A 13,326-nucleotide genomic window follows, 5' to 3' on the forward strand; every position below is an offset into this window, starting at 1 on the left:
GGGGGGCACATGGGCCTAAGAGGTGGCGCACCAGCCCTTGGTTGGCTGGGTAGCCAACCCCTATAGGGCCCATGTGCCCAAGTGTGGAGGAGGAGTCCTTCCTAGGGTGTCCACCTCCCTTTTTGGAGGTGGACTCTTCCCTTCTTTAGCCGGATAGCCCACCTTGGAGGAGGGGCCAAGGTTGCACCCTACCTACCCCCTCCTCCTATATATAGAGAGGGAGAGAGAGGGCAGAACCACCCTAAGGCATAGGTGTAGCCCAACCTCTTTCCCTAGATCTATTTCTCCTCTGAAACGCGTCTGCGGCAGCACTTGGCGAAGCCCTGTTGAGATCACACCATCACCACCACCACTACACTGTTGTGCTGTCGGAGAACTCATCTACCACTTCACCCACGCTTGCTGGATCGAGGTGGTGAAGGCGTCATCGGGTTGTACATGTGCCAAACGTGGAGGTGTCGTTCGTCCGACACTTGATCGGGACGTTCGTGATTGGATCGCGGGACGGATCATGATTGGATCGCGAAGACTTTTGACTACATCAACCACGTTTCTCAACGCTTCCGCTTAGCGATCTACAAGAGTATGTAGATGCACCCCACCTCTCGTAGATGTTGATCTGCATAGATTGATCTTGGTGAGCGTAGGAAATTTTTTGTTTCCCCATGCGACGTTCCCCAACACCATTTCGTCCGCGCGCGTCCGTTTGGGTTGCGACGGACAGAAAAGTTGGCTCAACGCATCGACACAAACAGACACGCGTCCGCTTCTCGTCCGCTCGCGATCCATTCTTGGCGCAAATTTGGGCATCATTCGTCGTCGCAGATACGGACTGGTGTTGGGGCATAGTTTATGCCTAAGTAATTTTGGTGATTGATGACAGTACCGTACAGGACTAACCGTGTGTGTCAAGGTTTCAGGTAACACACGTCAACGGCACAAGACGACACGTCTCCTCTCTCCTGGAATGGAAGCACGACGCTCTCTACGATTCTCTTTATTTGAGTCATAGGAAAGCCGTACTATTAAGAGGGGATCCGTAGTGGAAAGGTTTGGGTGGAATCTATCTTTACACACGCACACTTCACATTCTCCCTTTCCTTATCTTTTGGAGCAGCCCTCGCCTATTCGTCTTGAGTATTTCTGCAAAATGGTTCCCAGCGGTAGTACCGCTGGACTGATAGCGGTAGTACCGCTAGCCAGCGGTAGTACCGCCCCTGGTCAGCGGTAGTACCGCTCCAGGTACTTTGTTCCACCTACCTAGCGGTAGTTCGTGGACGGACCCTTTTGCGAAGACTTCCCCGGCGGTAGTAGTGCTTGTGCACTACCAAGGGGCCAGCGGTAGTACCGCTCGTGTCAGCGGTAGTACCGCCAGGCAGCGGTAGTACCGTTCCTGCTCAGCGGTAGTACCGCTGGAACTCGGGCAGAGAGTGGGAAAACGGTCTGAATTTTCCCCCCACTATATAAAGGGTTCTTCTAGCTGAGGAACCCTATCTCTTACCTCTCTAAGCTCCATTGTTGCTCCACAAGCTCAAAAGTGCCCTATCTCTCTCCCTAGCCAATCAAACTTGTTGATTCTTTAGGGATTGGTTGAGAAGGCCTAGGTCCACACTTCCACCAAGAGAAAAGTTGATTCCCCCATCAATCCCTTGCGGATCTTGTTACTCTTGGGTGTTTGAGCATCCTAGACGGTTGAGGTCACCTCGAAGCCATATTCCATTGTGGTGAAGCTTCGTGATTTAGTTAGGAGCCTCCAAGCTTTGTGTGGAGTTGCCCCAACCTTGTTTGTAAAGGTTCGGTCGCCGCCTTCAAGGGCACCTATAGTGGAATCACGGTACCTTGCATCGTGCGAGGGCGTGAGGAGAATACGGTGGCCTTAGTGGCTTTTTGGGGAGCATTGTGCCTCCACACCGCTCCAACGGAGATGTACTTCCTGTCAAAGGGAAGGAACTTCGGTAACACATCCTCGTCTCCATCGGTTCCACTTGTGGTTATCTCTACCCTTTACTTTGTATTTGCTTATGCTTGTGACTATATCTTACTTGTCTTAATAGCTCTCGTTGTTAGCTTCTATAGGGTTCACCTCATTGTCATATTATTTGTGAACCCGTATAGTGTTTACCTTAACTTGTTAAGATTAATTAAAAAGTGGTCGTTGTCTATTCACCCCCCTCTAGCCAACCATATCGATCATTTCAATTGGTATCAGAGCCACGTCTCTTTATTAAGGGTTTAACCACCCGAAGAGTATGGAGGCGGAGAGGAAGTTAACCGTGGGCAACCCGAGGACATGGACTTCACTTCGGTCACAAGGGACGACTTGAATACGGCTATGGCAGCCCTCTAGACGTCCTTGACGAGCGAAGTCAAAACCATGCTTAAAGAATTAATTGATGGTCTTAAAAGTTCACCCGAACCGGCTTTAGTGGTTAAACCCACCATTTCCGATTCGGAGGCCAACTCCTCTAAGGAAGCGGCTAAAGGTATGCGACCTGCTTCACCTCACGAAAAGGATGGAACTGGAACATATGCTTCTGTTCCACCTCCCATGGCATATGGAGGACCCGTTCTCGCACCTCGACTTAATCCTGTTGGTCCTCCTCCTAAACTTGTGAAAAGTGACTTTGCTAACTGGGTATTTTCTATTAAGTCTCATTTGAATCACAGCTCAACAAACTTGTGGAGAATTATCGAGCAAGGATATTATCCCCATGACCCAAGCAACCTCACTCCAAGAGAAGATGCAGACAATCAATATAATCACTCTGCGTTGTTTATTCTCCAGTCTGTTGTGCCACCTGATGATCTTCCCCACTTACGTCCCTTCACATTGGCCAAGGATTGTTGGGAGCATATTATGGTGTTGTATAAGGGAAGCTCAAGTATTCAACGATCCAACTATGAAGTGATACTCGATAAGGCCGATGAGTTTGTGATGAAGGAAGAAGAGGACCCTCGTGATCTCTATCGGAGGGTGACTACTATTGCTGTGGCACTAAAGGACCATGGGAGTAAGGATGTGGATGACACATGGGTCAAGCGCAAGTTTCTCAAAGTCATCATGCCTTTCAATAAAGCCATGTCATCTATCATTCGTCAGCGGCCAGACTTCCACTCCTTGTCTTCCAGTGAAGTGTTGGATGAGTTCATTGCAATGTCAATCATGAACGAAACAACCGACAATGCACTTGCTCGTGTTCGATCAAAGACAACTTCACCGAACCTTGCGTTGAAAGCAAGAGCAATGCTTGAAGAAGAAGAAGAAGATGAGGAAGAGGAGAGCTGCCCTGAAGACACAAAGTATGCCTATCATGAGCACATGGCTCTTGCATCAAGGCAATTCTGGGGAAATAAAAGGAACTCAAGACCCACCTTCAACAAGAACAACTCGAGTGGATTCAAACCCAAACAACGAGTAAGGACATGTTATAACTGTGGCAACGTGAGTCACTTCGTGGCAGAATGTCCCTATGAGAAAAGGGAAGACAACGGAGGCAAGCTCATTCGCAAAGACAAAACCAAATCATTTCCTATCAAGAACAACTTTGTGAAGAAACCTCACCCAAAAGGGATGGTGGCCCTGGAGGAGTATCCTTCCGATCATGATGATGATGATACAGTGGCAACGGCAACTGTTGCTATTGACACTACCTCTTCCCAGAAGGTGTCTCTCTTCAACGCCCCCAACGAGAACCACATCACCAAGTGTATCATGGCAAAAGGTACCAATCAGGTAACTCCCATCATTAAGACCAACATTGCTTCTGCTCCTTCCTTGTTAAATTATGTTGAAGATAGTGATGTTGGAGAACTTAATGAGCATGATCTTGATAAGTTTCTGTGCACTATTAAGGGAGAACCCAAGAAGCACTTTGTTGCTCTCTTGGAACAACTGGGTGAGGCCACTGACCTCATTGAGTCTCATGAGGAGACCATCTCCGAGCTTCAGGGACATAGTCGTGACTATGCCGATGAAATTGCCGAATTATCTAGTGCTCTAGAAGAAGAGCGCACTCTTCGTTTGGCTCTTGAGGAGTCATATAACGATGACTGCGCTAAAATGCAAAAGAAACTAGATCATGATGTCGTTCTTACTCGCATGCTTAAATCTGAAAAGTATGCTCTTGAGGTTGGCCGTGACAGACTCAAAGAAGAATTTGACATACTTGACAAGGCTCACAAAGCCTTGAAAGGTGTTCATTTCTCTCTAAAAGAGTCTCATGATCAACTCCAGGCAAAGCTTACCAAGGAGATCTCTACTTGTCCTCCCTTTGTGTTAATTGATAATACTTGTGCAACTAACCCCTGTTGTGAGCATGTTCATCTTGTGGAGGAAAATGCCAAGTTAAAGGAGAAACTTGAGAAGGGCCTTGTGGCATGCAGACAAGGTGAGAAGAGTCTGAACGATCTCTTGAGCACTCAAAAGGGTGTTGAAGGAAAGGAAGGACTTGGACTTACCTCCAAGTCAAAAGGTAAAAGGAAGAACAAGAACAAACGATCTCTCACCCTCATGGACATCTTTGTCAAAGAGGGTGAGGGGACTTAGAAGGTGAACAGGAACAAGGTGGACTATGGGAACCCCAAGAAGGGAAAAACCGCTCCTACTAACACAGTCGGCAAACTCAACTCTTCTTATGTTTTATGTTGTGCTAGTGATGGGCATGTTTATGCCAGATTTGTTGGTTCCTACGATGAAGATATTGAATGGGCTATCTGGGTTCCTAAGACCCTCGTCTCTAACATGAAAGGACCCATTAAAAAATGGGTACCTAAAACCAAGCCTTGATCTATTGCAGGAGTTTGCTTCCGGTGGGGTGTCATGGTTGCTCGATAGTGGAGCAACAAATCATATGACCGGAAGCAAGGACTTAGTGGTGGATGTGCATCCTTCTCCATCTATGCCCACCCATGTCCAATTCGCCGATGCATCCTCGTCAAAGGTATTGGGATTTGGTAAGGTGGTCGTCTCTCAAGATTTATCTATTGAGAAGGTCATGCTTGTTGAGTCACTTGCCTACAATTTACTTTCGGTTCGTCAACTTGCAATCATGGGTTTTTCCACATTCTTTAATATTGACACTGTGGTCCTCCTAAGGAGCAAGACTCTTAAAGTAGCCTATGTTGGACATGTCGAAAATGGTCTCTATGTGGTGAACTTCTCAAAGCGACCCACTAAGACTGCGACATGTTTAATGGCTAAAGTTGACGTGGGCTGGCTTTGGCATCGCCGTTTAGCTCATGTCAATATGAGATCTTTGCAAAGTCTTCTGACAGGGGACCATGTTCGTGGACTAACAAATGTGAGCTTTGCTAAAGATCGTGTTTGCAGTGCTTGCATTGAAGGAAAGATTCATGAAACTGCTCATCGTCCAACGACTCTTATCTACACTAAGAGGCCATTGGAACTTCTCGATATGGATCTGTTTGGTCCTCCAACATTTGATAGTCTTGGAGGCAGAAAATATTGCTTAGTGATTGTTGACGACTACTCAAGATATACCTCGGTATATTTCTTTAAAAGGAAGAGTGAAACTCAACAAACGGTCATCAACTTTGCTAGTGAAGCGCAACGTCAACATGAAGCAAAGATCTTGATGATTAGGAGTGACAATGGCACCGAGTTCAAGAACTACACCCTAGATGAGTTTCTAGGTGATGAGGGAATAAAGCACCAATATTCTGCACCATATACCCCTCAGCAAAACGGCGTGGCAGAAAGGAAGAACCGGACCTTGATAGACGCTGCAAGAACAATGATGGCAGAATTCAAATCTCCATACAACTTCTGGGCAGAAGCCATCAACACAGCATGTCATGCGTCCAATCGGCTCTACATCCGTAAAGGCTTGAACAAGACTCCGTATGAGATTCTAACTGGAAACAAACCCAATCTCAAGTATTTCCGGGTATTCGGTTGTAAGTGTTTCATTCTCAAAAAGGGAGCTCGGTTAGCTAAATTTGATTCTAGAGCACATGAGGGTATCTTTGTTGGTTATGCTACAAACTCTCATGCTTACCATGTCCTCAACAAGTCCACCGGACTAATTGAGGAGACGTGTAACGTAGAGTTTGACGAAAATAATGGCTCCCAAGTGGAGCAAAGTGGTCTTTGTGATATAGGTGATGAAATTCCTCCCGAAGCCATAAGAAGAATGGGGATTGGCCAAATACTCCCCATTGAGGAACCCCTTGTGGCCGAAGGAGAAGGACAATGCTCTACTCAAGTGGAGACATCACCCTCACAAGCCCCACACGCTTCCGATGAACAAAGAGAAGACTCTCAATAAGTTGATCAAGCTCTCGGTCAAGATCAATTGCCTAACAATGGTGATATGCCCCATGATATTCAAGCACTACCCCAAGACTCCGAACCTACTCATGATCAAGATCAAGTGCAACCCCGAGATCCAGAACAAGTAGAAGCACAAGATCAAGATCAAGAGCAACCACTAATACAAGATCAAACTAGTGAACCTGCTCAAGTCGAAGGACAAGATGATCAGGAGACTGTCTCACAATTCCCGTCTGGAGCTCCAACAACCGGCTCAAGACGCAAGGGCAAACAAAAGCAACAAGTCGATGCTCCCCCGTTATCTAATGAAGAACTCTTGGAGCGTCGAGCAGCCAAGAATGCGAATAAGCTGAGAGTCAAGTCACATCTTATGAAGAATGTCCCTGGCAGCTTAAAAAGGGGAGTATCCACCCGTCAACAGCTTTGGAATTATTGTGAGCATCACGCGTTTGTATCGTATTGTGAACCTCAACAGGTACAGGAAGCGCTCGATGATGAGGATTGGCTTATGGCCATGCACGAAGAACTTAACAACTTCGAGTGCAACCAAGTCTGGGATTTAGTGCCTCGGCCAACGGAGGAACATAATGTCATCGGGACCAAATGGATATTCAAGAACAAGCAAGATGCAAATGGAATTGTGATTCGAAACAAGGCAAGATTGGTGGCTCAAGGCTACTCCCAAGTCGAGGGTATCGACTACGGTGAAACCTTTGCCCCTGTTGCTCGTCTAGAATCTATTCACATGTTACTTGCATTTGCTTCTCATCATAACTTCAAATTACAGCAAATGGATGTGAAGAGTGCATTTCTTAATGGTCCTTTGAATGAGTTAGTATATGTCAAACAACCCCCGGGATTCGAACATCCCAAGCTCCCCAATCATGTGTACAAACTCAATAAGGCACTCTATGGCCTTAAACAAGCCCCACGCGCGTAGTATGAGTACCTTACTGAGTTGTTACAAGATCGTGGGTTTGAAATTGGGAAGATTGATCCCACTCTTTTTACTAAGAGGGTTAAAGGGGATTTGTTCATATGCCAACTATATGTTGATGATATTATCTTTGGCTCTCCTAACATTTCATTCAATGAAGAATTTGCTGCACTAATGACTGAGAAGTTTGAGATGTCCATGATGGGAGAGTTGAAGTTCTTCCTCGGGTTCGAGATTAAACAAGGTCTAGAAGGGACATTCATCAAACAAGCCAAGTACACTCAAGACATGCTCAAACGGTTCGAGCTCGAAGATGTCAAACCGGTCAAGTTCCCCATGCCAACCAGATGCAAGCTCGACAGTGATCCCAATGGTAAAGCAGTGGATCAAAAGGTATACCGCTCCATGATTGGATCCCTCCTTTACCTCTGTGCATCTAGACCGGATATTATGTTGAGTGTAGGGATATGTGCACGGTTTCAATCCGCACCAAAAGAAAGTCATTACATGGCTGTCAAACGAATCTTTCGATATTTGGCTCATACCCCAAACTTTGGCCTCTGGTATCCCAAAGGAGCAAACTTCAATCTAGTTGGCTATTCTGACTCAGATTGGGCTGGAGATTGTGTGGAGAGGAAGTCAACGTATGGAGGATGCCAATTCCTTGGTCGCTCTTTGGTAAGTTGGTCTTCAAAGAAGCAGAACTGCGTCTCCTTATCATCCACCGAGGCTGAGTATGTGGCGGCTGCAAGTTGTTGTGCTCAATTGCTATGGATGAGGCAAACTTTAAAGGATTATGGTGTCACTTGTGACAAAGTGCCTCTTCTATGTGACAATCAAAGCGCCATCAAGATTTCCCTCAACCCAGTGCAACATAGCAAAACCAAACATATTGATATTCGTCATCACTTCATTCGTGAACATATCAAGCTAGGTGATATTGAGGTTCACTTCATCCACACTGAAGAGCAACTTGCAGATATTTTCACCAAGCCACTAGATGAAGCAAGGTTCCTGGAGTTAAGGCATGAGCTAAATATCATTGATTCAAGTAATGTGGATTGAAACTAGGCATATTGCACCTCACTTTACATTTCATCTTGGTCTAGGTGTAGGCATGGACATAGGGGGAGTGTTGTTCTCTCAATGAACTCTCCCTCCTCCCATTATGCGTAAATCAATCTAGTCTTTCACTTTGGCCATTGTAAAATGGCACTTGTGCTTCAAAGACGAGTATTGGTCATGAACCCAAGGATAATTCTTCGCGGTGTCATACCATTGTCTCAAACATAGGTGGCCTCGGCCACCGCCCCTCCATCCTCTCTTGCGTATAAAGGAAAGGATATACAATGACAAGTCAGTACTTCTTCTTGGATGCCATCTCTTTTTACTCACTTGTCATGTGCCCAAGTTCACCCTTTTTCCTTAGCCGTGTTGAAACATGTACAGCGGTACTACCGCCAGGGTAGCGGTACTACCGCCAGGACCCCAGCGGTACTACCGCCAGGGGTAGCGGTACTACCGCCAGGATTCAAAATCTAACACGACCGGCTAGAAAATTTCTAGGGTTTCAAGGGGGAGCGGTACTACCGCCAGGGGGAGCGGTACTACCGCCAGGACCCCAATGGTACTACCGCTGCATCTGGCGGTACTACCGCCAGCCAGCGGTAGTACTACCGCTGGCCCGTACCCCTTGGGCTATATAAAGGGAGGGGGAGCCCGATTTTCTCATCTGTTTCGTCTTCCTCGCGGCTCCTCCCTCCCCTAGCCCGAAAACTCCCTGATTGGATCTCACTTCGTGGAGCTCCTTCTCCCCGTTGGTGTGGAAGGGTTGCTTCATCTCTCCTTCCTCCTCCAAGAGCCATGAATCCCGGTAAAGCTCCTTCCTTCTTCCATTTGGTTGTTGTTCGTGTTCTAGGGTTAGGAGCATTGGGGATTGGATTCATATTTTTGATCCTATGGCTAGTTCTTGGATGGCATGAAGGAAATACTTGAGGGGAGTATAGGTCCGATGGTTTGATGTTGAGTTTGTTGCCATGCCCTAGGATTTACTCGTCTTAGATTTAGCTCTTGAACTTTTGGATTAAATCTAGAACGTGCTCTCTCTTGCCTAGGCATGTATTTATCTCATGTTCTATGTGTTCCTCTTGACAGTAGGGCTGGGGTGTACGTCTTAGTGTTCATAGTCAGCCCATGACCTCGAAAACGAGTCTTATTTGTCAGATCTAAAAGTCAAACCCCCAGCGGTACTACCGCCAGGGGGTAGCGGTACTACCGCTATGACCCCCAGCGGTACTACCGCCAGGGCTAGCGGTACTACCGCTAAGCCCCAGCGGTACTACCGCCACGGGTGGCGGTACTACCGCCAGGAGCATTCACGGTGTATTTTTTTTGGGTCTTGTGCTTAGCAATGCGAGTTTACTTTTTCTGCGTTTTCAAGATTCATTGCCTTGACTCTTCTTGTCGCCTCTTTTTCGCTTTGTGGTCTGTGTCACAGGTGGCTCTGCTCGCCGTTCGAACCCCCCACGGGACACGCAGTCCAAACAGTTTCGCAACCCAGAGGCGCCCGAGGGGTCTGCCACGTCCGGTCTGCCTCCCAAGAAGAAGTCCTTCAAGAAGGTCGATCACAAGGATAAGAGGGTAAATGTCCGTTCAATGTCCCCCAAGGACTTTCTGCAATTTCGCACCAAGAACCTCTATCTCAAGGAGCGGGAGGTGATCGATGGTGTTGAAAATGTCTGGGCAAGGGACTAGTGCAGGATCTATCGGGATGTTATTGCTCACTTCAAGAAGAACTATGTCTCTGTTCAGTGGATTGATCTGGCACATCTTCAGCGAAACATGGACTACTTTGGTGATGCCCTCTCTCTGGTTGACAAACTGGGCATCAAAGACATCATCACCTTCAAGACGGACTTTGATCCCACTGCAGTTGCTCAGTTTTATGTCACAGTCCATTTCTCTCCTGATGCACAGCGTTCCATGATATGGATGACTGGGTCAAAGAAGATGACCGGTTCCTGGACTGAGTTCATGCAGTTCCTTCACATTGACTTTCAGGATGCCGACACTCCTCTTGGGCTGCGTCCTCATGCTGCAGCCCCCATCGATAGGGCCCCCGCAAAGGACAGCCTGCAGTCACTGTATCTGAGGAAGGGGGTGCTTCCCAAGCACCTGGACATCATGCATCGGATCTTTCGCAACACCCTCTTCCCTCGGAGTGGTAACTTCGATGAGTTACATGGCTCCTTGGCTGAGATGTTGTTACTTTGTGAGGAGGCTATGTCTCAGGAGTCTGCTCAGCTGGATATTTCTGATGTGATGTTCACAGAGCTTTGGAACTGCATCATCAATCGTAAGGTTCCTATCTACGGGCCTTACCTGTTCGCATACATTAGCCATAAGTGGCAAGAGGCTTTTCCGGATGAGCTGCTCTACGCACAGTCTGATTACATTGTGCATGACCCGATCAGGCTTCGCATCAAGGACAAGTGGGCCAACCCATCTACATCCTCTCAGCACATGGATACTGATACAGAGACCGCTGCTGACAGAGGAACTGCCTCTCAGTCCCGCTCGTCCCCCATGCCATCTTGGGCTATCAAACTGCAGGACAAGATGAAAACTCTTTTCTGTATGCAGGCCAAGGGTTAGTACCAGACTCACGTGGCTCAGAAGCAGAGCCGCCAGAGGCATAAGCGTGTTCTCAGGACCTTGGATGTGGACATCTCCAGCGGCTCAGAGGACGACATCACTCCTGAGGCCACTTGGATGCAGGCTCAGGGGTACCAGTGGTCTGGCGATGAGGCGGACGAGGAGGAGTAGACCGACCAGGAGGGAACAGACAAGTCTGGTGATCCTGAAGACGAGGAGTAGTTACTTGTGGCATTAAGTGTGCCCCTTTTTGGTGTCTTGTGCCAAAGGGGGAGAGAGTCTAGGATTTGCTTTCATTCTCGAACTTTGCATTGCTTTGCTTTATTTCGTATGGTTTGCTTCGAACTTGGTTTGATTCTCGTTTGCTATCTTTTGTGAGACATGATTTATGTGAGATTTATTTCCATCATATGCTGTGAGTCATATGCCCTGTATTGTCATATATCTCTATCTTTTTGTTCTCATATTATTCTCTCTGCAAATCCGGTATTGTCATCAATCCACCAAAAAGGGGGAGATTGTTGGGGCATAGTTTATGCCTAAGTAATTTTGGTGATTGATGACAGTACCGTACATGACTAACCGTGTGTGTCAAGGTTTCAGGTAACACACGTCAACGGCACAAGACGACACGTCTCCTCTCTCCTGGAACGGAAGCACGGCGCTCTCTACGATTCTCTTTATTTGAGTCATAGGAAAGCCGTACTATTAAGAGGGGATCCGTGGTGGAAAGGTTTGGGTGGAATCTATCTTTACACACGCACACTTCACATTCTCCCTTTCCTTATCTTTTGGAGCAGCCCTCGCCTATTCGTCTTGAGTATTTCTGCAAAATGGTTCCTAGCGGTAGTACCGCTGGACTGATAGCGGTAGTACCGCTGCAGCCAGTGGTAGTACCGCCCCTGGTCAGCGGTAGTACCGCTCCAGGTGCTTTGTTCCACCTACCTAGCGGTAGTTCGTGGACGGACCCTTTTGCGAAGACTTTCCCGGCGGTAGTAGTGCTTGTGCACTACCAAGGGGCCAGCGTTAGTACCGCTGGAGGCCCAGCGGTAGTACCGCTGCAGCCAGCGGTAGTACCGCCAGGCAGCGGTAGTATCGCTCCTGCTCAGCGGTAGTACCGCTGGAACTCGGGCAGAGAGTGGGAAAACGGTCTGAATTTTCCCCCCACTATATAAAGGGTTCTTCTAGTTGAGGAACCCTATCTCTTACCTCTCTAAGCTCCATTGTTGCTCCACAAGCTCAAAAGTGCCCTATCTCTCTCCCTAGCCAATCAAACTTGTTGATTCTTTAGGGATTGATTGAGAAGGCCTAGATCCACACTTCCACCAAGAGAAAAGTTGATTCCCCCATCAATCCCTTGCGGATCTTGTTACTCTTGGGTGTTTGAGCATCCTAGACGTTTGAGGTCACCTCGAAGCCATATTCCATTGTGGTGAAGCTTCGTGGTTTAGTTGGGACCCTCCAAGCTTTGTGTGGAGTTGCCCCAACCTTGTTTGTAAAGGTTCGGTCGCCGCCTTCAAGGGCACCTATAGTGGAATCACGGTACCTTGCATCGTGCGAGGGCGTGAGGAGAATACGGTGGCCTTAGTGGCTTTTTGGGGAGCATTGTGCCTCCACACCGCTCCAACGGAGACGTACTTCCTGTCAAAGGGAAGGAACTTCGGTAACACATCCTCGTCTCCATCGGTTCCACTTGTGGTTATCTCTACCCTTTACTTTGTATTTGCTTATGCTTGTGACCATATCTTACTTGTCTTAATAGCTCTCGTTGTTAGCTTCTATAGGGTTCACCTCATTGTCATATTATTTGTGAACCCGTATAGTGTTTACCTTAACTTGTTAAGATTAATTAAAAAGTGGTCGTTGTCTATTCACCCCCCCTCTAGCCAACCATATCGATCCTTTCAACTGGACACACGCCTCATCAGAGTTCTCCTTCCCTGGCCCGCTAGTCGGCGTCACAGTCTCTTCGTCTTATTCCCATACCCGTCGCCCGTAAGCACACAAACCCTGGGCCAGCGACCTCATTTCCCCCCGGCCACCCTAGCTCTCCAGCAGCAAATCCACCGACGGGTGCCTCCTTCGTCCCGGTGTGGGAGGCCTATTGGTGTATGTGTGGTGGCCATGGGATTTGGCGGAATTTTGCACATCCTCCATGCGGGATTTGCCGAACTAGGCCGTCGGCGGACTGCGCTTGCCATGGACTGGTCGAGTGTCGGTCCACCGGGTCCAGGCAATCCCTGGTACCACATGCATGCACACATTTTGCCTCTAGCTTCTCGGGTTTGATCCGTCGCAGGTTTGCCGACAAGGCGACAGCCGATCGCCGCCCTGGCTAGGTGTTAGCCCAAGGCTTGCCAGCTCATCTTTGTCGTTCATACAGTGCGACGACTGCTCGGTGTAGGTCGTCCGACGTGTTTCTTGGACACGAGAACATCCCGAT

The sequence above is a fragment of the Hordeum vulgare genome, chromosome 7H, assembly GCF_904849725.1.
Source record: "Hordeum vulgare subsp. vulgare chromosome 7H, MorexV3_pseudomolecules_assembly, whole genome shotgun sequence".
NCBI lineage: Eukaryota > Viridiplantae > Streptophyta > Magnoliopsida > Poales > Poaceae > Hordeum > Hordeum vulgare.